Source organism: Microtus pennsylvanicus, chromosome 18 (assembly GCF_037038515.1).
Source record: "Microtus pennsylvanicus isolate mMicPen1 chromosome 18, mMicPen1.hap1, whole genome shotgun sequence".
Taxonomy (NCBI): Eukaryota; Metazoa; Chordata; class Mammalia; order Rodentia; family Cricetidae; genus Microtus; species Microtus pennsylvanicus.
In genome coordinates this window covers 32,147,363-32,171,652 of record NC_134596.1, presented here as the reverse complement: position 1 = coordinate 32,171,652, position 24,290 = coordinate 32,147,363, and the positions used below count along the sequence as shown (strand labels likewise).

The 24,290-nt window shown below is 41.6% G+C and overlaps 1 protein-coding gene and 1 long non-coding RNA gene across 11 annotated transcripts in view; one reads left to right on the top strand and one right to left on the bottom strand.

Moving 5' to 3' along the window:
• Positions 1-288: 288 nt before the first annotated feature.
• Positions 289-4,540, bottom strand: LOC142837705 (uncharacterized). The gene is made up of 3 exons (XR_012908312.1): positions 4,356-4,540; positions 1,706-1,799; positions 289-695 (listed from the first exon to the last, which is right to left on the bottom strand). It is a non-coding gene; the product is annotated as an uncharacterized LOC142837705 (long non-coding RNA).
• A 264-nt stretch (positions 4,541-4,804) lies between these two features.
• Zfand6 (zinc finger AN1-type containing 6) overlaps positions 4,805-24,290 on the top strand; it is a 65,086-nt gene continuing 45,600 nt past the window's right edge. For 5 of the 10 annotated variants that reach the window (XM_075952296.1, XM_075952287.1, XM_075952289.1 and 2 more), the window contains exon 1: positions 4,805-4,936. The gene's annotated coding sequence lies outside the window, so the exon portion shown is untranslated. Of the gene's footprint in view, positions 4,937-16,195; positions 16,282-24,290 lie in introns of those variants that run through there. The other 5 variants (XM_075952297.1, XM_075952294.1, XM_075952293.1 and 2 more) reach the window with 4 other exon arrangements.

Sequence of the window (24,290 nt, the reverse complement as noted above, 5' to 3'; positions counted from 1 at the left end):
CCACAGGAAAGGACTGTCTGAGCAGACCACCATTAGCACAGGCACTAAGATCCACAAGTAATAAACCGGACCTCATGAAACTGAGAAGCTTCTGTGAGGCAAAGGACACCACAATGAACAAAGCAGCGGTCTACAGAATGGGAAAAGATTTTATCAAACCACATCTGATGGAGAACTAATATCCAAAATACATAAACAACTACATATCAAGACAAATAGTAACCCAATTAAAGTCTGGAGTACAGAGCTTAACAGAATTCTATAAAGAAGAAACTCAAATGGCTGAGAGACACTTAAAGAAATGTTTAACTTTTATTAGGCATCAAGGAAACACACAAATCAAAACTATTCTCAGATTTCTTATTACCCCAGTCAGAAAGGCCAAGATCAGTAATACCAGTTCTGCTCATGAGGATGTGGGATAAGGGGAACACTTATTAACACTTATGGGAGTGAAAACTACTGCAGCTGCTATGGGAATCAGTGTGCTGGTTCCTCACAAGGCAGAAAAGAATCCACGTCAAGATTCAACAGTAACACTTTGTGCCATGCTCAGCCATCAGGAGAGAAGCTTCCTTCTGCAACAGAAGGGAACAAATACAGAGACCCACAGCCAGATATTATGCAGGGACTTGGAATACTCAGCCCTGATGGGATGTCTTCATCAAATCCCTTCCCTCAGAGCTCATGGAACCCTGTGGAAGAAGAGGGGAAAAGAGTGTAAGAGCCAGAAGGCATGGATGACACCAAGAAACCAGAGTCCTCTAATCAGCTTGAACAAAGCTCGTATGAACTCACAGAAACTGAGCAGCTTGTGCAAGGCCTGCACAGGTCTGCACCAGGTCCTCTGTGTATATATTATGTATATATTATGACTTCCAGTTTAGTGTGTTTATGAGATCCCTGAGTATGCAAATGAGTGGGCTTCTGAGGGCTGTGCCATTTCTTGGGCTCTTTACCTTCTGTTTTTTTTCCAACTGTAATGTGCTAGTTTTTATTTTATTTTATTATCCCTTAGAAGGCTGCTTATTTTCTTTTTCTTTCTTTCTTTTCTTTTTGGTTTTTCAAGACAGCATTTCTTCGTGTATCTCAAGCTGTCCCAGAACTCACTCGGCAGACCAGGCTGGCCTTGAACTCACAGAGATATGCCTGTCTTTTGTTTTCTAATGAGAGACAGAAAAGGGTGGATCTGGTTGGAAGAAGAGGTGGAGGGTAAGTAGAAGGAGGAGCAGGAGGGGAAACCGTAATCAGGATATATTATGTAAGAAAAAAAATTCATTTTCAATAAAAAGATAAAAAACAATCACATACTCAAGGGAAATGCATACTGGTAACACACACCTGTAATCCCAACAGTCGGGAGGCAGCAGCAAGTGGATCTCTACATTCAAGGCCAGATTGGTCTACAATGTGAGTTCCAGGACAGCCAGAGCTGCACAAAGAAACCTTGTCCCCAAATAAATAAATATATAGATACTCCAAAAAAAAAAAGAAGGAAAAAAGAAAAAAAAGAGAAATCAGAGAGAGAGAGATACACATATATGTTCTCACTAAAAGTTAGAAATAGTCACCATGGCACTATTTATTTTGCTCCCAATCAGAAAGAAGCAACTCAAATGTTCGTATGCTGACTAATGGATAAATAAACCGTGGCACGTGGTATATCAAATACAATGGCATATTTCTTAGCAGTGAAAGGACACACAGCACCGACACAAGCATGAATGGACCTTGCAAACATCATCCTGAGTGGGAGCAGCCACGCATCATGCTACGGTTCCATCAGTAGTTGCCTAGGGCTGGGGTGTGGGAAAGAACTGGAAAGAAGGAAGATTATTTTAGTTACTCCAGGTGCTACGGCCAAATACTTGACAGAAACAGTTTAAGCAAGGATTTAATTTGACTCATGGTTTCAGAAGATTCATGGTTCATGATGTCTTGGACCCGCGCACTAGAAGCAAATGACACAGAGGGGGGAACATGTGGTTGGGGAGCTTCAGCTTGGTATGGATGCAAATCAGAGAAAGACACAAAGGGGGCTAAAGGACCTCCTACCTCTTCCAGCTGGGTCCCTTCATCTAAAGGTTCCAGAACCTCTGAAACATGTCAGATATCCGCCTACAGATCTTACCTTCCGCTTGGATGGGCTGGGATCTCGATTCTCTCTCACTCTACCTCTCAGTTGCATGAGCCAAAACTCAATCTCGCCTGATTCATTTCTCTCTCACTCCACATTCCACGGGAGTGAAAAAGTATCATCCGATCAGGAAACTCTATTTTAAAAGTATACCCACAATTTGGTCTCTTCCGGTAGCCTCCCTCGTTGCCATGGTGTAAGTCGCCACCAGCTCTAACACACACAGTCAGACAGACTCCTGCTGCTAACATAAGTGTTCTTGGGACTACCCTTTTGTTTTGGTTTTTTGAGACAGGGTTTCTCCTGTTGCTTTGGAGCCTGTCCTGGAACTAGCTCTTGTAGACCAGGCTGGCCTTGAACTCACAGAGATCCACCCGCCTCTGCTTCCCAGTGCGCCACCACTGTTTGGCGGGACTACTCTTAACATGGAATTATCCCTGAAAGTGTTCCATGTTACTTTTCTGTTCAAAACCCTGTGCTGGTCCATTTTACTTACAGTAAGCCCACGGTATCTACAAAACCTTACAGGTTCACCCGATCGACAGTTTCCCCACCCTCCCGGGTCACAGGACCCACCACCATCACTTTTTTGTCCTTCCTAGCTTGACAATGAGGTTTATCAATCCTCACACTCTGGAATCCTCTCCAGGGCACTCTGTTTATACTTCTGTTCAAACTTCCTCTTCACACTGGGCCTGTCCTGACTACTGTGCTATAGCCCCCAAGCCTCCACTTAGATGGCTACCTTCTCCACCTAGGTCACCTATGGCCTTAAGATTCACAACAGACGTTTGCTATTAGGTTGATTTGCATGCCCTCCATCAGCATCCCCTCTACCGAGGAGGGGAATCTTTGCTTCCCTCACTGACCGTTTCCCAATGGGTAGAAAACTGAAGACCTCGAAAGATTAGACATGGCTCAATGTAGTAAGTCAAAAGGCGGCTGAGCAGCAATTTAAACCCCAGACCAAATTCTACATTTTCCTCCTTGGGCAAAATTCTCTTGGTGGTTTAGCTTGTGAGAGAGTCAAAGAAAGGGAGGGAGGGAGGGAGGGAGAGAGGGAGATTTGTTGTTTTTGTTTTTGGACTAGGTCTCTCTAAGCAGCCCTGGCTGTCTGGGAACTCACTCTGTAGACCAGATTGACCTCGAAGTCCGAGATCCACCTGCCTCTGCCTCCCTAGTGCTGGGATTAAAGACAAGACTCACCGCACCTGGCTTTAAAGATTTATTTTCAAGCGTATCAGTGTTTTGACAGTTGTGAGCCACCTCGTGGACGCTGGGAGCCCAATCTAGGTCCCCCACAAGAGCACTAAGTGCTCATAACTGCTGAGTCATTTTTCCAGCCGTAAACAGAAATATTGACAGGAAGTTGAATGCTTCTCAAAAATACCCCTAGGATACCCACCGGAGCTGAGTAAGGGCCTCCAATTCAGCTCCGTTTTCATGCAGTAGGCTTAGCTTTATTGATGTTTATTTGGGGCTGGGTTTCACTAAATAGCCCTGGCCGTGCTGGAAATTGCTAGGTACTCCAAGCTGACCTTGAACTTCAGAGGTATGCCTGTCCCATTGCTGGAATTATAATGGCATGGGCCACCATGGCTGGCCTAGCTTTAGCAGTTTAATACCTTGCCCCAGAAGCTGTCTGTCATCTCTCAAGCCCTGTTCAGGAGAGCGTCCCCTGGCTTTCCAAGACGTCGTTTTTCAAAAGTTAGCTCTTCCTGGAATAATTCTTCCTGACCTCCAGCATGTCCCCCACACCAACTACCCTCTCTTTCTGCAGGACCATAGAAAGCAGCCCAAACACATGGTCAGCTGTATCCCAATCATGGGCCCGCGAGCCCTGCTACTGTAAAAGTAGGGCAGAAACTTCAAAAGAAACATTTTAAAACACCAAAATTAATTAACTGACAAATTAACAGAATTTCAAATAAAGACAGGAATCTTGGCACTCCTGCTTGGGCTGGGGACTCTCAGGGGAGTCGCTCACGACATCACACTTGCTCCCCAAATCCGCCTCTCCCTGCTCCTCTGCACGATTTGTCAGGAGTAGTTGAGACTGGAATCCACACTTCCGCAAAAGATAGGGGTCCAGGAGGCTCCTAGAGCCCGTGTGTGTGGGTGTGCGTTACACAAGCGAGCACACACACACCTCCAAGTCTCCTCTCTGTTTAAGTCCAGGCTCAGTTAAGTTCAGACCCTGGACTTTGCTCGGGCCCACCTGGAGGCCGGGAAAATAGAAGCTCAAGATTTCCTCTCACGCTATGCAGGTGAACACTACACGTGGGCAGCCGCTCCCTGAGGGGCTGCAGAGTCCGGAGCTACATCATCGGACCCCCCAAGCGGGCGCGAGACCCTCCCGGCCACGAGGCTGCAATGGAGGAGGTAAGCCCAGCCCAGCCGACCTCCAAGAGGGCAGGGGCGTGGCCGGGGAAGGGGCATCGCCTCCGCGTCACGCCCCTCCAACGCCTTGACCAATAGCCGCACGCTCCGAGCCTCAGCCCCGCCCCCACGCCGCCGCCGGCCCGCGGCCCCGCCCGGCCCGGTCATAATTAGGCAGCGGGGCTGGGACCGCCGCGTCAGCGCGCGTCGCGAACCAATCGCGGGCGCTTCCCGGAGGCCGCGTCACAGGCCGAGCAGCCAAACAGAAAAGTTTAATAAACAGCGGACGAGGGCCGGCGGCGGCGGCGGCGGTGACGGCTGGCCGGAGCTAGTGGGGGTTCGGCGGCCTCACCTGTCCTCAGTCGGTGGCGGCGAGAGGCGGCGGCGGCAGCGCGTCCGGTGGAGAGGGCCGCCCGCCAGGTGAGGAGCGCGGGCCGCGGCGGGCGCAGCCTCCGGGCGGCCTGGGAGCCGGAAGCGGCGGGCGGCGCAGCAGGTGGCCCCGCGGCGGCGAGCGGAGGGCGCGGTCCCGGCGGGGCGCGGTCCCGGACTCCCCCGGGCGCGCGCTGGGGTCGTGGTGGGCGCTCCCGGGGCCGGTTCGGAGCAGCTGAGGCCGGCCGAGCTGTGTCTCCGCCACGTCCCTTTTGTCGTCTGAGACTGGGGAAGACTCGGTTGGAGTCTGCTCGCTGCCAGTCTCTGCCCCTCTGAGAGCGTTTTCAAGTTTCTCACCGTTGGATGCGTAGACGAGCTCCGCGGTGTGTGGTGTCTGAAGTCAATTTAACTCTATCAAAGCTCCGTGATTTGCTTTCAGCCGCCAGAGTTGTCACCCGTATGCGGAGCTGGGGCCTCGGGGTCACCTCCAAGCCGTGCATACTCGGTCGTCAGCACCTGGTGGCTCCGAAAAAAAAGCGAAATTAAACGCCACTTTGAAACCAGATTCGAAATTTATCTTTTTTCCTAATGTGAAATGCCACGTAGGCTTTTGAGATTACTTATGTAGTATTTTATGGTAGTTGTTTTATGTATTGTCTCCAGGCCTACCAGGACACTATTTTTGTAAGCCATGAACGTTTAGATGTACGAAGGGATTTTAAAAGAAAATTTGGGGTAACCTGTTTTGTAAGTGGGGTAAGGTAGGAGAAATTCGGGTTTGTTTTTTTTTTATTTTGACTGCAGCCATTCTTTCCTGTGTTAGTTAACGTCAGAACTCACTAGTTTTTAAGTCTGTGCAGTTTATTATATGTGAGTTATATCGCAGTTTTAAAAGTAATAAGGTTAATAGCCAGGGGAGTACATAACACGTGAAAAATTACAGACCAAAGCAAGAACCTAGAACATTACCCAGACTTGTATATCCTCATGAGTTTCTTATCTGTCCAACCCCAGTTTACTGTTTCTGTGTGAGGTAAACATTCTAGACTTGTGGATTTTGTTTATCATTCTGTTTTTTTTTTAATAGTTTTGTCACATGATCATCTCCCAACCATGTCATTTTAGTGCCCTTTTCCCTTTGAACTTTGGGCAGATAGTATATGGTTGTGGTTCATGTTTCATTGCTTTTTATTTTAATAACGTGTTCATCTTTAACCCCGGTGTTGCGATAGTGTTTCTTGTTTTGCTTCTAACAAATGTACTCTGCGAACTTTCTTTCTTGCAGCTGTCCTTGCACAAGCTGTCTCATCTAAAGTAAATACTGTCGCTCATGGGCGAAGTTTTAGGCAATCAGGAATAAAATAGAAGTCAAGTGAATGAAAACGTTGAGGTTCTGCTTCCTTTAATCAGTAAGACTCCTTGTCTTTGTGATTGGTTCCTGGTTATATTTGCACGGGGAGCTAAGATTCCTGTTAATTTCTTTACACTGAAGTCCTTCAAACAGATTGTGGAAAGTCTGGCACTGTTTGGTCCCCTTTCAGTGCAAAAAGAGCAAGTTGGAGAAAACCCTTGTTGTTTTGTAAAGCCACCCTTTCTCCTCCCCTCCGCACAGCCCTTGGCAGATTACTGAGGAATCTTCATGGCCTTAAAACACTCTTGCAAAAGAAATGTACTAAGCTTTCTCTATCTAGTTGGCACAGGCTTTGGCGGAAGGGAGCTTCTGTCAGAGGGCAGAGAAATATTAGGACCCCCGTGTCTCTGCAGCTTTTGAGAAGGATGTGTGCCTCTGTGGTAGATATTTCAAGACTTGTCAACCACATGCTGAAGTATTTTTTAGGGATTTTTAAAAAATGTCACATTCTTAATACTCCAGACAAATTATGGAGCAATATTTTCTTAATTTCTCAAACATGGTGTGTGTGTGTAAGTAAGATAACTGTGTAGCTTTAAAGGACTTGTTGAAGGCATGACAGAACAGCTTTTTTATTTTTTGTATTTTTAGACAGGGTCTCACTGTGTGGCCTAGACCTCTTTATGTAGACCAGGCTGGCCTGGAACTCATAGAGATTCCCCCAGTCACTGCCTCCAGTTCTAGGATTAAAGGCATATGCCACCACATCGAACTGAAAGGAGCATTTTTAATGTTTGTAGCTTGCAAACATTTTGTTTTTATAGGCTATAGACTCTGCTTTTAAAAAATAGCTTTGTATTTCATTATAATGGCAGTGGTGGAGAGTTTGGGGATTTCCCCCACAGTTTGAAAATGAATAGGAAGGGCAGAAAACCACTCACAGTACTACCTCATATAAGCATTGTTAATTAACATTTTGTCAAGCATACCTTTGGCCTTTGTATTTTGTATCTCCTAAGTTATTACATGTTTCTTTAGAGTTCATTCTAGGTACAGACGCTGAGTCAGAGCATATGAACATTTTAAAGTCTTGATAACTGTTGCCCAATCTTTCTTACTACTTTTACCAAAGTGTGTGTGCGTTAATATGCCACTGAAGTCCCAGCCACTCTAGAGAACGAGGCAGGATTGTGTGAGCATTTCAAGAGTTCTAAATGTAGATAGGCTGGCCCTGCTTTCAAAACTTACTCCAAATGTGATGTCTCAACTCCTTTGTTTTATAGAAGATGATAACAGTAGTCATCTAATTATTACCCTTTTTTCAGGTTTTGATCCCTATAGTCTGTCTTCTCTGGCTGCTCCGGGGGCAAGATTATATGGCCATTTAAATATATTTATTAAAAAAAACCTGTGTGAGTGTGGCGATGTGTGTGTGTGTGGAGGTCAGAGGACAGATTGGAGAGTCAGTTCTCCCCTTTCATGTTTACATGGGTTCTTGGAATCTAACTCAGGTCATCAGGCTTGTACAGCAAGAACTTTTACCCACTTTAGCCGACTTGCCAGTCCCAAATGCGTTTATAGATTAGAGTACTCCCAGACCCAAAGTCCTTCAGTGACTCTTTAATCCTTGAGATAAAATTCAGACTCAATTTTACTGTGTTTTATATACAGTGGTTGTGCCAGTGCAGATTTCACATCAGAGTCATGTTAAGTAATTTAAAATTTTCTCATATGACAAGAGACTTATGTTAAATAAAAATATATTTCACAAGGTGGGCAGTGCTGGTGCACGCCTTTAATCCCAGCACTAGGGAGGCAGAGGAAGGTGGATCTCTTTGAGTTCAAGGCTAGCCTGATCAACAGAGTGAGTTCCAGGATAGCTAAGTCTGATCCACCGAAAAACCCAGTCTCAAAAAGCCAATATAGGGCTGGAGTGGTTAAGAGCATTGCCTACTCTTCCAAAGGTCCTGAGTTCAATTCCCAGCAACCACATGGTGGCTCACAATCATCTGTAATGAAGTCTGGTTCCCTCTTCTGGCCTTCAGGCATACACACAGACAGAATGTTGTATACATAATAAATAAATAAATAAACATTTTTTAAAAAGCCAATATATATATATAGTGCTCTCAGTGGTGACTGTGAGAGATTCTTTGTAGGATAGTTTGTGCTTTCAGAGGTTATGTGCATCATTCACTTGTAGTGTGTCCTATTCTGGTTGGCCATGATTCAGGGTTTATACTTGTAGGATCTTTCCTATGGAGCCTTTTATCTATCTCGGATAGCAGCCTTTTGCTCTGTCGCAAATATTTTTCCTGGCTCTTCATTCGCCTTGTATTTGCTTACAGGCCATCCTCCTGTCTCTTCTTTCCCAACCTATTTCCCTCCTTGAATTTTTAAAATATCTTGGTTAATATATTTTAAAGATTTGTTTAAAAATTGTGTGTGTTGTGTGTTTGTGCGCGGGTGTACGCGCACACGTACTCACATGCCCACACACACATGCATGAAGCACTGGTCCCTTGGTAGTCCAGGAATGGATATTGGATCCCCTGACGCTGGAGTTATAGTTGGTTGTAAGCTCTCTCATGTGGGTGTTGGGATCTCAGTTATTACCGTGTATATGATATGGGTGGTAGGTGAATGCTTGCATGCATGGAACAAAACATGGAAGTCAGAATATAACTTTGGATTCAGGCTATCAGGCTTACATAGCAAGCAGTTTCCCACTGAGCCATCTTGCCAGCACATCGGTTATATTTTATAACTTTACACTGCTTTTGTATTTATAGTAGTCTCCTACCAAGATAACTTTTAATTCTCTTCCAATATTTAGTTTTATTATTGTTGTTTAATTGTGGGGGGTGCAGTGTGTACATGAGTGCCAGAGGCTTTGCCTTCCCCTGGAGCTGGAGTTAAAGGTGGGTGTGGATGCTGGAAACTTATCTATAAGTTCAGCACTGACTCTCGATTTCTCAGTCATCTCTCCAGCTTCTCTCTTAGTTCTTTAAAGTTTCATTTTTTCCATTATCTGTATTTTTGTGTTCCTCTGAGATGTGTTTTAACATAAATGTAAATTGAAATAACTAGATGATTGAGCAGTTATTAGAATTCTATCAAAAATATTACTGGGGTCAGGCCCAAGTCTGGTGACCTGAGTTCATCATCAGGTAGAAGGAAAGAACTAATGTCAGAGGTGTCCTCTGGCCTCCAGACATACCTGTGGCACGTGCACCCTCCATCCTCACATCATCATGTATACTTTTGCACACAAACACTAAATAAATGTAAATTTACCTACAACCCCCTTGTTTCTCTATAATAAAAACACTCAGGAGGTGGCGGCGCACACCTTTAATCCCAGCACTTGGGGGGCAGAGGCAGGTGGATCTCAGCCTGGTCTACAGACCGTTAACATAGAGAAACCCTGTCTTAAAAAAACTGACAAAACGAAACCCACCACCTTTATTTACATACTGAAATGAATATATACTTGATTCTCTTTATTAATTTAATTAATTCTGATTAATTCAGTGGTTTGGTATTAATACTCCCTTCACTCCCAAAACTTGGTTGCTGGGTCTCTGACCCTGGGCAAGTACTTTTCCCTGGGCCTGCCTTGAGCCCTGCTATGTAATGAGTTTGGCAAGTTCGCTTGGCTGTGTTTTTCTCCTTCCCGTACTCTGAGCACCTGATTCACCCAGCCTTTGTGTTAGTGTTGAGGAGACAGTAATAACCAAGTTGTGCTTGTTTTTTTGTGGAGTTTGTAAGTGTAAGAAAGGGAGGCAACTAAAGCCACAGACATCTTTTCAGATTTTAAAGTGTTTGGAAATACATGGTAAGTGCTAACTGGGTGCTTTTAGCATGTATCTATCTCTAAGGATTGACAGTTGACCCTGGGTCGTTGGTTGTTTCTTAGTTTCTCCAACCTAGGGGAACCTTTTTTCCCTTTCATTTTTGAGAATTGCTTCCCACTGTGGACCCCTGGCTGCTCTTGCAATCCCCCTGCCTCAGCCTCTTGAGCACTGAGTGTGTGCCATTGTACCTGGCAAAATCTTTAAACCTAAGGTCAAGCGTACTTTTTGAATCCACTGTCATCCTGCCGTGCCTTCCCTAAAGCTAGTCCTGTGGTTGTGGTCTGAGGTGAGGAGGAGTTACTGGAATCGCCCAGGGGAGGAGTGGCTAGTGCGGGGGAAGCACACCAGGGGTCTGCTGAGTGAGGGCAGAGTGGGACGTGCTCAACTCTGACTTTGGAGACCTCTGTTCTCTGTGTTCTTTGACCCTGGGTGCTTTTCTTCACCATTCCTAATGCATTGTCTGTTTGGACGATTTTTTACTTTTGTCCCCCCTGAGCCCCTCAAACGTACCCATCTCCCCACCTCAACCTATAAGGTTTTTGCATCCTTGTGATTTCCTCGAGAATTCTTTACCATTACTACAAAATAGGCCTTATCTTTCTGTTGGTTGTACGCAGTTCTTTTGTAATCGGTTAGCAATGGGAGTCCATTAATCAAGCATGGTTCTAATGTCTGTTTCTTCCACCAGTGACGTGTTTGGTTTGGTAACTACCACCAGCCTTTTCTTTCTGTTTAAGTAGTTAAAATGGTGTGATATTAAACAACAGTTCTTTGTTTATATTAGTCACATTTTAGGAACTCAGTATCCATGTGTAGTTATTGACATATATTGGATAGGAGAGATATGAAGTCTTTTGCAGTAATAAAAATTAATCTTGATTTAGAATCATGTGGCTAATGGCTGTGTTATTGTAATTAAAATAGCCATGCCTAATAAGTGAGAATTGAAATACAAACTTGACATTTGTTTTAAAACAAGAATGAAAGTTTAAAAATAATATGTAGTCAGGTGTGGTGGCACATGACTTCAATCCCTGCACTCAAGGCCTAGGCAGGCAAGGGCAGCCTCATCTACATAGCGAGTTCCAAAACAGCCAGGGCTACATAGAAAGACCTGTCCAAAAAAAAAAAGTATATATTGAATAATGATATTGGTGTATATTATATAGTTACAATTTTTTTTTTCGAGACAGGGTTTCTCTGTGGCTTTCGAGCCTGTCCTGGAACTAGCTCTGTAGACCAGGCTGGTCTCGAACTCACAGAGATCCGCCTGCCTCTGCCTCCCGAGTGCTGGGATTAAAGGCGTGCGCCACCATCGCCCGGCCTATAGTTACAATTTTAATGTTTTACTCTGACTCAAAGAGAATTGGACGTGTGTGCTTTGGTTACTTTTATCTGGACATGGTCTTACTCTTAACACAGTTGCTAAAGAGGTAGAGACCATGTTCAGAGACCCAAGCAGTGTTCAGAAGGTGTGGTGAGGTGGTTAACTTAAATACAAGATTCTTTTGTGAAGATTTATTTCATTGTCTAATTATGTGTATGTGTGAGTGCAGGTGCCCCTGGAATTCTGAAGAGGGGATATCAGATCCCCTGGAGGAAGTTGTGAGCCACCCAATTGTGGGTACTGGGAACTGGAGGTGGGGTCCTCTCCAGGAGCAGGACATGTGACAGGAGACTTATCTGCTCAATTTCTGCTTTCAAAAGTGGTAAGATTGCTTTGTTTGCATCAGTGACTAAAAAACAAAACAAAGCTGGGTGTGGTGGCGCCTGCCTTTCAGCCTCTTTGAATTCAAGGCCAGCCTGGTCCACAAAGCTCATTCTGGGAGAGTCTTGGCTGTCACACCAAGAAACCCTGTCTGAAAAAAAAAAAAAAAACCACGATAGTCTTTTTTTTTTTTCTTTTCCCCGAGACAGGGTTTCTCTGTAGCTTTTGGTTCCTGTCCTGGAACTAGCTCTTGTAGACCAGGCTGGCCTTGAACTCACAGAGATACGCCTGCCTCTGCTTCCCTAGAGCTGGGATTAAAGGCGTGCGCCACCACTGCCCGGCCACGATAGTCTTTTGATAGCTATCTAATAACTAGTCTTTGGCTTTTGTCATAACACCTAAAATGATTTTTTTTAATCATCTTTTTTTTAGATGATAGAAAATAAATTATTGTTGAAAAAAATATTTTTTTTTCTGGTTTAGGCAACAAAGTAGGGAGGAAAAAAACCTTACCAATCTGTAGTATGTTTTTCTCCATCTAGCAGTTTGATCTAGACCCGTGGAATATTTGTATTGTTCGTACTCCTGTTATTAAACAGTATTGTTTGCCTACAGCCCAACAATACATGGGATTATGAATGCCTTTCTTTTCCTTACATTTTGTTTTGATCCCCATTTAATTTGTGCTTATTGGTGACTTTGTTTAATCTATTTACATACCTTAAACAGAGCAGCTTACTGACTCTTGTATTATAAATTCTCTCCTATCTGTAGTTTGTCTTAATTTTCCTTTTCTTTTCCTTCCTTTCTTCCTTTCTTTTTTTCTTTTTCTTTTTTGGTTTTTTGAGGCAGGGTTTCTCTGTGGCTTTGGAGCCTGTCCTGGAACTAGCTCTTGTAGACCAGGCTGTCCTCGAACTCAGAGATCTGCCTCCAGAGTGCTGGAATTAAAGGTGTGTGCCACCATTGCCTGGCCTGTCTTTAATTTTCTTAATGTTTACTTTGTGTGCAGTGTGTGATTGAATGGGCATGGCCAACCTCTGAGCACATAGGCTTTGTATTCTCCTGCACCCCCAGTCAGAAGATAAGCCACACCAGGGCTGGCAAACTAAAGCACATCCCTGGCTGCTGGAGGTAATGCGTGTCTGCCAGGGAAATATGTTTTGAAAATTGTTTCCCTTACCCCATAGATAGTTGATTTCAGACCTTATTCTCGCTGGTCCCAGCATGTTGTGCTGAAGTCAGGGTGGTCTTTTCATTGGTGACTTTGCACATCGCCTGTTCTTTCCAGGTAAAGTGCCAGGATGAATTGCTTTTGTAAAAACAACAATGGATGCTATTCTTTTTAGATTTTGTTTCTATTTTTTTGTTTTGTTTTGTGACAGTGTCTTCTGTGGGGTGGGCAGGCCTAACACTGTATTAATAGCCAAGGATGACCTTGAACTTCTGATCTTCCTGCAGCCACCTACTGATTGCTAGATTTTTTGGCACGCCTTGTGTGCAGTGCTGGAGGTCATACCCACGCCCTTCTAGGGTTCAATCCTAGGGCTTTGTGTGTAGTGGTGGACAAGCATTCTCCAACTGCTCGACACCCCCACCCCCATCCCCCAGCTCTATCCAGGAATTTTTTTTTTTTTTAATCAAACCTGGTCGGCCAAGTTGTTGAGTAGTGACTTACTGTTTTGTGAATTGTTTGGGGGAAACCTAGGTTCCCATAAAGAACATGCAGTCTGTCCTCTGCAGTTTCACATACAGAGCTTCTCAGCGTCATGCAGGCTCCTTGTTCTTACCACACAGTATGTTGTCATGGAATTTAGGTGCATACTTCCTGGGTTTGATACTGCTTCTGGGCACTTGATTTTGATGCTCTTTTCTACTGTTAGAAAAAGAATAAAATACTGTAATTTTAATATGTGCCACCTAAAATCATGATTATCTCCTGGAAGTTCTTTCACTTCTTGGTCTCTAAGTCCACAACTGCCCTTTTTGTTTTTGTCTTTTTGAGAGAATCTCGAAAAGTGTAGTCAAAGCTGGCCTCTTGATATGTACTCCAGACTGACCTTAAACTTGTGGTCATCCTCTTGCCTCAGCCTCCCTGGGGTTGGGATTACAGGCGTGTACCAACACAGTTGGCTCACATCTCCCCTTTCGTCTTGGTAGTAGACTGGTTTTAGTGTTAGTGCTATGTTAGCATGATTAGTATCTATTCCTTACAAATAATTCACTTGGAAGGGGAAATTGCACCCGGAGCAGCAGTTTCTTCGGTGCTCTGTCTACCAGTATATTATTGCCATTTTTTATTAGGCTAATTTTTTATTTTTTTTGTGTGTTCTTTTGAGTTCATGTCTTTGAGCACTTCTGGAGGAAGAAGACAACTTGGCAGGAGTCAGTTCTTTCCTTCCACCACATGGGTTCTAGGGATCGAGTTGGGTTGAACTCTGGTGGGCACATTTAGATGCAGGTGCCTTTACCCACTGAGCCATCTTACCAATCTGATCCTACTTGCCAGTTTTTCACTTTGTTTTTCTCTAAGTTGTAAACATTTTGGTTATCCACAATCTGTCTTCCTCAAGTCTGCACTTTAAGTTAGATGTGTTCTTTTTGCCAATTGCTCTGGTTCTTGTCTTCCAATGTTGCTTTGCACAAGTATCACACACTAGCAAGAAAACCTGAACTTGACTCAAGAAGTGCTGGGCATTCAAAGCAATGAGTTGTTGCAAGGGATCTTGGGCCGAGGCCTCTGTGAATTGGCTCTTTCAGTTTGTCCACTTAAAGGGCATAGTAGAATATGCAGCTGTTTGGGCTTCAACAGGGTATTGCTCCATATTCATGTCTAGTTGCAATTATGTGAATTTTCAGTTTGTTAAAAGACTTCTGTCTTCAACACAATTTTGGTGGCTTTCTGTTCTAACATACAATTCTTTTCTGAGAAAGATTGTTGTGAGATTTTGAACTTTGAAAACTTTAAATCTAAAATTCTGTAATCCATAAGGGTATTGAAAACATATTAAGAACCCACTATAAATAGCAAGCATGGTGCCACTCGCTTGTAGTAGTGGAACTCAGGAGGTAGAGGTTTCAAGGCCAGCTTCACTTTGTCTCATAAAACAGGCAAAGAAAATAATCAGAAGATCCTAATTTGACTTAATTTTATATATTAAAGTATTGGTAGAATTGAAAAGTGCATCTTACTAAACATCTTAAATGCTAGTCAATCAGGTAATGCAAAAACGTCAAAGTTTGGGGTAAGTTACTAAAATGTACGCAGTTCTGATTAAAGCATAAAATACAGCGGATGCGGCTGTAAGTGACAGCAGGTCCTTTCTCCTAAGTCAGAGTCCAGGAAAAATACCATCCTGCGCAGTTTCTTGGATTGTTTAAAGGGAATACACTTTACATTTGGTAATAATGATTTCCTTCCTTCTCAGCACTTAGGAGTCTTAAGGCAGCCTCTTGCTTAGAAGACAGCATAGTGTGTTGTGGGACAGTCTCAGCTATATAGAGTACAAACTCTATTTCAAACAAACAAAAAAACCTGGGGGGAAAATGACATAATCCTCCCTGAACTTTCTACCTGGAAGTCATGGCAGGATGCTGTCTAGTATGGTTGAGGTTCTGGGTTAGAGCCCTTTGCACTGTGAAGTAACCAAATTAACTTTGTTCTGAATGTGCCATCAGACAAATTACCTTGTGTCTTTAGATCTCCTTTTGCAGTGAATAAGCAGTTTTAACTGGAAATAGCAATTCATTAAGAATTTCAGTGTGTTGTGATACCAAGACTGTGTCAGTGAACTTGATAGATAGCTTAGAAGCCACTGTTTAGCATTTAGGGTTTAGCTTAGAAATGAATCTCTAGCATTGAGGGTTTGTTTTTTTAAATGCTGTTTTTTTTTTCTTAAGTTAATGGTCCCCTTACTAAATCTTAGCGAACACACTGCTTTGTTCTTAGCGAGATTTTACTATGGATTTTGTGTAGATGTTTAAAATTTTTTAGATAAAATATGAACTCTGAAAAAAACCTGAACTCTGTTAAAAGAGTCTGTTAAAAGAATAACTACACTCGTGGCTTCGTAAAAATGCCACGTTGTTAATGTTAAAAAGCATGTATCTTCATAGCTTTTCACCAAGGAAGTGAAAGTTGCTTCTGTGAATTTTCATTGTACTTTAGCCCAGACAAAAGAAAGCAAATCGCTTATGATGGGAAAACTGAAACATTGCAGCCTGTTTCTTTAAGAAACCAGCTTATCCAGGGGTTTAGTGTGTTTAACCTAACCTGCTAGCGAGGAAAAGTTCTTTAAAATAATGGATATTAGTCGCGTCCAATCACAGCTGTCAGCCTCACTAACAGGGAGGAGGTTTGGCTCTTCAGCCACTAGCATTGCGGGAGGTGGAGCTTGGTATTCAGGTTTGGTTGCTTTGGAGTTCAGCTCCAAGTGAAGTTAATCTGAGGTGAAGCAAACAGAAAATTGTGGAGGTTTTGTTGGTAGGATTTTTGTTCTAATCTTTTAATGATCTTATATTTTATACTTTTGCTTCTTTATGCTTTTCTGTATACTAGGCTTTGTCATTGTTTGTATTTTCTGATGCAAACTGAACATTAAAATTAAGCAGGGAAGCAGAACAAAAGGGCTGTTTGAACAGGAAATAGGTGCTCAAAGCCTGACTTTATTATTATTATTATTATTTTTATTTTAGAATGCAACTGCCATTAAAAACCTTTCAGTCAAAATCATCCTTACTAGCAGGCTTTTCTCTTGAATCGGGTATTGAAGCAGCCATTTGTCAGTTTTTATATATGACATCTTGAGGTCTGTTTGATATCATTTTCTTTAAATGTAAACTGTTAACTTGCTAAAAGAATGAGAAATTTGTTCTTTTTAAAAAATAGAAATGCTACTGTTTGATTTTTTTTTCCTCTTAGTGTACCACTCCCCCTTTAACTCCAGTGTATTTTAAATTTAGGAATATGTTGACATTTTTAGTATCTCGGTACAAACGTTATTGATAGATAGATAGTACATATAACAAAATAAAACTGCTTTCTTTAGAATTCATTTTTTTGAAAGGCAAAGATAGTGGTTATCTCTTTAAAACAGGAAAAAGTGGGTTTATATTTTTAATAGCTATATGTGGGCTACCAAAACTTGAAAAAAGTATGGATCTGTTAACATTTTTTTACCTAAGTAATTGCAAGTATGCGTCAGTATTTTTTTTTTCTCTTGTGCCCTTTGCTCTCAGGAATCGAGGTATAAAAAGTTCCTTTTCATATCAACACAGTTGCCAGCCCAGCCCTCCCAGCCAGTGTGTGTGTGTGTGTGTGTGTGTGTGTGTGTGTGTGTGTGTGTGTGTTTGTGTTTGCTGTCTGATTGTTCCAGAGCACTCGAAGCATTTAAAATGAATGCTTTTCTCCTGTGACTATTGCTTAAACAATACTGTAGTACAGTCAGTAAGTCACATGCGTGCTCACAGTACAATTGCATGGCCTCTTTTTCCCTCTACATCTGTAGCTTATATTTCTGCATTTTACAATAGTTGTAAAATTGTGCATTGGACGTCTTGTGTTAAAACAGCCTTACTTCTGGTAGTTGTTTAGTCCTCGCAACTGATCTAGTTTTAGTTTTTCATCTTTAGGTTGTTCTTCATTTTTCATTATTTTAAATGGTATTGCAGTGACTGTCTGTATCTACTATAGTACTTTTTGCAAAATACTAATTTATTCAGGAAAAAAGTCGCCTGTTGAATAGGCTTACCTAGATAAGAGGATGTCAACCCTCACTGGCTAGGTTGCTTTCCAGGAAGATTTTCCCCTTTTCTATCGCTGCCCACAGGGCAGCTTCAGAGTTCCCTGAGAATAACCCCTTAATTTTCTGTTAACTTTGTACCTTTTGAGCTCCGCATTGTTGATTAGTTTTTGTCTAAACAAATATTCTATCTTAAACTTCATTTTCCAAGATACAGATGGATCTAAATGCATTTTCTGGTTATTAAAATTAGCTTACCCACTTTAGTAAGCAATTGTGTGTCTGTTGGCTGTTTTATTTATTTATTATGCGATTGCGCTCAGCATGTTCAGGGCTTAACATTTTACACTGGCTTTGTTGAAGCCAGCTCTCCTGAGTATGTGCTGCTTCTGTAGGCTTATACCATAACAAACATGTTTTTTCCAAAGAAAATATATCAGGAACTTTTTTTAGAGAGTCCCAGTGAGAGCACTTGTTACCTCTTTCTGAACATGTAATAATTAAACAGCCATTGTTAATTGTGTTTCTGTACTAAAAGGCAAAATTTATATAGTTCTGTGTTTTAAAATATCAATACTTTGCCAGTATTTGCAGGTTTTTAGTTATACACAGTGTTTCCACCCATGTCTGTGCTTAGGGACAGGCTTTGTTTTCCAAGAGTGCTGATCCGTGCTGTCAGGAACTGGTCTCTAGGTGTGATAGGCTGTAGCTGAGTTAGAGCTGGTGGACTGATGTTGCAGAATAAATTTGACAGTTGTTTTAAGGCAAAATTTGAAATTACTAACTTTTAATAGGGATAATGATAAGCATGGACTGTTTTGTTACTCATAATGAGCACATATAATCTTGACTTAGTTGATCTCATTTTGCATTGTAAATGAGTTTGTTTCCTGTAAATTTTTCTTATAATTTACTGATGACTTAGTATCATTATTTTCCTAGCTGTTAGTGCTGTGCTTGTCTTGATGTTTGTTTCCAGGGCAGTAGAAGTTTTTTTTTGGGGGGGGGGCTGTTTAATGCCAATTTTTTTGTTATGGTTGATGAATGGTTTTCTTTTCCAGACATTTTTATTTCTTCATATTTGGAAAAGAAGAAAACAAATAAATTATTTGTATTTCCATCATAAATATGTCCCTTATTCTTAGAAAAAAATGTCTGATTTTCTTACAATTTAACCTTACCACATCAAGTAGAGATGAAAATAATTATATACGTAGTAATTTTAGTAGCAGCCACTTAAGCGATGCCTGTTGATTAAGTTTTAATAGTTACTGAGGTAAAGATTTACCTGTTTGTGTGCTCTGGGGAGCACTAACACTTGGAGAAATGATTACCCTGACCAGTTTCTCTCCTGCTTCTCTGCTCTATTGGTCTCTGGTTGACAAGTAGGAACTGTCCTCTCAGTTCATTGGCTTAGTGGAAGAGTAAATGTCTGTGAGTATAGGGAGAAGAGAATTTGTAAATTTACCTAGATGTTGGGGAAAGATGTGAGAAGTGAAACAATCAAAGTCCCTGCTGTTATCACGGATAACAGTAGGATGTAATGATTTTTCCCCCTCAGTCATATGAGAAAATTTTTTTTGTTTTTTTGTTTTGTTTATTTTCAAGACAGGATTTCTCAGTAGCTAAGGAGTCTGTCTGTCCTGCAACTAGCTCTGTAGACCAGGCTGACTTCAAACTCACAAAGATCCGCCTGTCTCTGCCTGCTGAGTGCTGCGATTAAAGCCACCATCACATGGCTCATATGAGGAAAAATTTTAATGGGCAGTAAGTTGATAAAACTTGAGGCAACCTTGAAGCTTGATTTTTATGAGGTTTCTTTGTTCTGTATAATAACAGATTTTAGAGTTTTGAAATATCTGACCTGTATTGGCTTCTACGTGTTTTATGAGGTGACTTCTATTGGTAACATAGGAAGTACTCATTTATGAGCTGATAATCTGACTCTGTTGGGTGAATTTGGTCTTCTTGGTTTGGATGTTCACTTGAAGCAGGTTGTGGTTAGTGGTGTGGGGAAGATGAGAGCAGATCCATCTTTGTACATTTCAGTTCTGCCCTGTGCAGGCACCTGGATCTCTTCCCTTCATGGATTTTTGTCCTGCACTGATTTCCTCAGTAACATTTAGTACTCTTGACAGCTTTGAAAACCTTCTCATGAGTTCAGTGACACTATCTGTGCTCCTATTTGTAAACCTTTGTGTCCTTTGTAAGTGTGTAATAGAACTCGATAGGATTCTTAACCCTTTCCTCATTCCAGCCATGTGTCCTTACTGTTATTGGTTCCAGGACTGGATTCTTTAACGTGGGTGGGGGGACACGGACGCAGGCACCTGAGTGTGCCTGTGTGTGCATGGGTGTGGTACTTGAGACCTGTAGTCATCCTGCTTACCAAACTGTGGGTGGGGGATGGGGGGATCAGGGGGTTCGGACTTGGGTGTCATTCTGATGATTTCTGTTCCCCAGGTAACCACAAAGTTTTAACTCTAAATCAGTAGTTATATCTAGGATCTGTCCATTTCATTTCCTCACCTCCTTAGCATGAGCCACACTGATTTTTGCTTAAAATTATTAGAACAGCTACCTCGCTGACCTCTGCCCCATTCTTTGCAGAGAGAATGTTGACTGTACAGTGTTGTCTAGCTGGGGACTCCTGCCTCTGGAGCTGTAACTACCTAGGGGTAGTAATTAGTCATTAGTAAATTAATTAGTCATTCTGGACTAAGCATTCTCTCTGGTAGTCTCTAAACAACCTTATAAGTCATGGGACATTTAGAAAGGCTAGCTAATTTGTCCAAAATTGCCTTCGTGTGTAGCTAACACAATGAGATTGAAACCAAAGTCCTTTCCCACTGCTAAGCTATGTTCCGTTTTGAGATAGGGTCTCATTGTAACCCGGGTGTCTTTGAACTTGGAGCAGTGGTTACAGATGACACCATGCCTTGCTGAGTGTGTCTTTCTAAACTTGAGTGTAAGAAGAGTACTTGTCTAGATTTTTACTGCTTTTTTTTCTCACACTACTCTACTTTATTCTTTAACCAGCTGTTTACAGTTCTCTTCAGGACAGACTCAATTTTTTGACATTTTTTGGAGGAACTTTCCAAAAAAAGACATGACACTTTAGTGTGCATCTTCATGATATAAGAAGAAAAAAGAATGAGACATAGGAAAAGTGTAAAGGTAGTTTTCCATATGTGGCCTGTTTTGAATTTCTAAACTGTTGAATTCCTCACATTTAATAAAAGCTTGAGACCAGGCTGTGTTAGTGGAAGATTAGGCAGAGTGTGAAAGCGCTGTATCTGAGCTGTGGAAATGCTAATGATTGCTTCTGTAGCTGATAGACTGGGCCCTGGGTAAAGGTCTATCCTGCATCCAGGTGTGTGAAGTGTCTGCTTGGGAGCACAGGGCAAACAGGCTTCCTGGGTAAACCATATTGCATGCCAGATGAGGCTGCTTACCAGTTCTTCTATATCAGATGAGACTTTGCCACAGATGATGTCAATAAAAAGGATGGTGAGATAAAAAAAAAATCATTGGCTCGGATTAATTTTCATTTCAAATATTTCTTTCCCTTTTACTGTCCTCTGTTATCTACCCTACAATGTATGTGTTTAAAGCAAAAGGTCCTTCGTTGAAAACTAGCAAAATACAGCTTTCCATCTTAGTTTTGAAGAAAGGGGTAATGAGCTAGGATTTAATTTCTTTAAAGAAGTATTAACATACTTAATCACCGTTGGAAATAAAGGTAGAGTAAATATTTCATAGGTTGTTTGAAAACTAAAGGGTTTGTTTTTACCTTAAATTTTTGTGAAACAGAAACTACTAAACTGCTGTAAAGAATTTTAAGGTAGCATATTTAATATCCAAAATAATGTCTAGCTAGTTTTTGATAGTGAAAAATAGCAATATATGTGTTATAGCAATGTGACAATTTATGCTGTAATAGATTTTCATGTTATATAACGTAGGTAATTTAGAAAGAATTTTATGTGGAGTGCAGAACCTTTTAGCCAGTTGCTTCAAGTATATAGCATATATTCAGTAGCTGTAGCATTTTGTGTGTGTGTATGTGTGTGTAGGCTTTTCGAGACAGGGTTTCTCTGTAGCTTTGGAGCCTGCCCTGGAACTAGCTCCTGTACACCAGACTGGCCTTGAACTCACAGAGATCCACCTGCCTTTGCCTCCCAAGTGCTGGAATTAAAGGCATGTGCCACCACCTCCTGATTTAAAATAAATATTTTATTAAGAAAATTAAATATGCCAAAGTGTGGTTTTAAGTGACTGCTGTAGCATCTCAACAGAGAAGACTGATGATTTTTAAGCCAAGGTGACCAGGAAATTAGAAAAGGGGTAACCTACAAGCCTTAATGATTTGTTATATATATTTGCTACTGCATTGTAGCAGAGAGCCTCCTCCTTTTTAAAATTTCAGTTATAAATCAAAAGCATAATTCACCTTTAATGATGTGACCAAAAAGTCGTCAAATGGAGAAAAAATATTGTGTTAGGAAAAAAAGCTTGTTTTAGCTTTTTGCAACCAAAGTCATGCTGGTTAGCAGATGCTACCTATATTCTACTTGTCCAGTAGCTTGGCCTCAGTCAAGCAGTTCTTGGCAAGGGAAGAGGCTCCTAGGGAACTGGGGTGACAGAATGGTGTGAGTGTGAGCCACACTGAGCTGTGAAAGCTTCTTTCTTTACAGAGTAGTGAGAACTGCTTAGGAGGATTGGTTCCGTGATAGCAGCTCCTACTGAACCCCCAGTCACATTTGCTCTGTTTTTACAGGGCTGAGAATGTAACCAGAGGGCTTTGAACCTTCTAGGGAAGTTCCCTACCACTAGTTATGTGACTAGCCTGCCCCTGAACCTGTCCTTTTAATTCTCTTTGAGTTGGTGCATGAGTGTTTTCCTTGCATGTATGTGCACCCACGTGTATGCCTGTTGCCTGAGGAGGTCGGAAGATAGCATCGCATTCCCTGAAACTGGAGTTGTACATGGTTGTGAGCCGCAGTGTGGAAAGCATTCTCTTTAGCTACTTGTATTAAATCTTTATGTGTATGGCTTGTTCTTTGTTTTTTATATAAGTGGAAATGCTTTGTCATGTGTATAATAACTCAGTAAGAAACTGTTAAACAGTTTGTCTTTCACTTGTATTAGTAATACTTTGAAATTGTTTCCTCTCATAGTACTTGGTATGATCAGATTGAAATTTTTAATCATCCTGTGGATATAGAGCAGATACCTCACTGATGCCAATTCGCATTTTCTAACTATTAATAATGTTTATAGTTGTTCATAGTTAATGCTAATACCCTACCTCTATGTGGATATAGTCTTTCCAGTTCTCATTCTACCAAGACTCAATTTCTTGTCTCATCTTTTCCTTTAGCCTCTGATTCTCTCTTGAATCACATTTCTTCCTTCCCAATACTCAAGGCTTATAAAGCTGGTGATCAGTTTTTCCATCTACTCTGCTTCTGAACCTCAGCTACCAGAAGAAAAAAGCACATTATATTTGTGTTTTTTGACACAGCTACCATTTTTCTGCAATTTTAAAATATTTTATTCAAGGTAAAACTTTGTTTTTATTTTATTTTAAACTTTTTTGGTTCTGTTTTGAGACAGGGTTTCTCTAACAGCCCTGGCTATCCTGGAACTGGCTCTCTAGACTGGCCTCAAACTCACATAGGTCTGTCTGCCTGTGCCTCCTGGCTTTATTTCAGGCTTTTATGCAGAAGTTGTGTGAAACGATCAGTAGCTCTGCTGACCCTACTCTGCCCTTACATTCTGTCGTCCATTCCAGTTTGACTTGCTGTGCTATACTCAGTGTGTGTGTACATGAGAATTGTGTGTCAGCAAGCTGGAGACATGGACCCCAAGGACTTTGTACTTCCTTAACAGAGATTAAACCACCAGATTCCAGGAGTTGATGTTTGGGGATAGTATGACATAATCTTGTGTCTGTATTCAGCTTTGTCAAAGATCCCAACAATATCTTTTATCATAATTTATTTTTTTTACCACTGATCTGAAAGTAGCAGAGAGATGTATTGGGAATGAGGATGTAAATATGGGAATAAAACAGGGACCAGAGACGTGGGGACGGACGTTCTAACCAAAAGGTATGTATACATGTTTGAGATGGCCAAAGAATAAATAGAAGTTTCCGTATGAACTTTATAATTTACAACCCCTTCTTGGATGTCCTTTTAGGTAATAATAGCCTTTTCCCATCTAACTGTGTGGTTGGTTTAAACTGTTGTCGCTTTACAGGACTTGGACTTCCATAGCATTTCATCTCATAGTTACCATCCAGATTGTCATGAGATTTTCTCAGCTTCCTGTTTCTGCCTCCTAATCACAAATACCTGTACCTTCATCTTCATTTCTTTCATGATGAGAAATACACATTCCTCCTGGGTAAGGAAATTCTCTTGACATGTACAGTAGGCCAGTTCTGTTTAACATGGTAGGTAATGGTAAATTTTTAAATTTAAATTAAGTGAAATTAAAAGGCTGGAAAACTCCATGTGGCTCATTGATACTCATTGGATAGCACATGTTTAGATTCCTTTATACCCTAACATTTGAAGGATTTTCTTAGAGGCCCTCCATTGTCTTTAGCTTTTTATCTATTTGTCTTCATGTGTCAAACAGTTGTGTGTATATTATGTTTTGGTCAAGGAATTAAATACATTCTTTCTCCCTAGTCTCCTTTAGACTAGTTTGGGCTCTAGACCTTGACATCTGTGTAAAT